Genomic DNA, 913 nt, shown 5'->3' on the forward strand with positions numbered 1-913 from the left:
TGAAGTGTAGTTACAGATTAGGAAATATTTGTCCTAATTGCTGTGCAAAGAGAATGGTTACTGATTCTTTTGTAAGTATAACACGGAGGAGAATAACCCAAATGCTTCATATGGAGAGTTGCTGAGCCACAGTGAGTCATAGGTGCCAAGCATCTATTATCACCTTGTAGTGGGGTCCCCCCATATATGGAGGTCCCCCCAATATGTGGCTACATTTCTACTTTCTGTTCTTTGTCCTTTCCATTTGGCAGTAGAAAGATTCCCTTTGGACCCACTCAGCTAAGAACTGCAGCCTTACATCATATAACAGATTTTACTTTATATCCTTTGAAACATTCATTATGTTAGTTAATCCACTTTTTATTTTCTTCTTCTGGAACAGGCAAGATAAGCACATGCAGCTGCCTTGCTTTGCAAAAAAATGTGTTTATTATCCAAATCCAGCAGCTTGTTTGTCTGAAAAATCAATAAAATACATTATCTTTTAAAAACTTTCTGAAGACATAACTCCTAAATTAGTACTAATTGCCAATATTACATGCCACCTAGATTTTGCATTTGTAGGATCTTGTTTTAGGTAATTCTCAGATGAGAAGCAACATTTAGATAAGTACAAAACCAAGAAAGATTTAGGATTCTTTTTTGCTTAGAATATGTGTGTGTGTGCATCTGTGTGCATTGTGTCCATAGCCAGATATAGAATAGTTACAATATTGTGCCTGTTGAATTTGTGCCTGAATTAAGCCAGTGAACTGCCTTTTGTAGTTTTTGAATCAGGGTCATGGAGTTTGCTTCAAGACCATTGAAATAACTGGAATCCTTAACAGAAAACAAAGTATTCATCTGAAATGCTTTTTTTCCCTTTAGCAGCTAGCACACTTTCAATGCCCAAGGTTTTGAAAAGTGGTCACAT

This window comes from Indicator indicator, chromosome 1, assembly GCF_027791375.1.
Source record: "Indicator indicator isolate 239-I01 chromosome 1, UM_Iind_1.1, whole genome shotgun sequence".
Lineage (NCBI taxonomy): Eukaryota > Metazoa > Chordata > Aves > Piciformes > Indicatoridae > Indicator > Indicator indicator.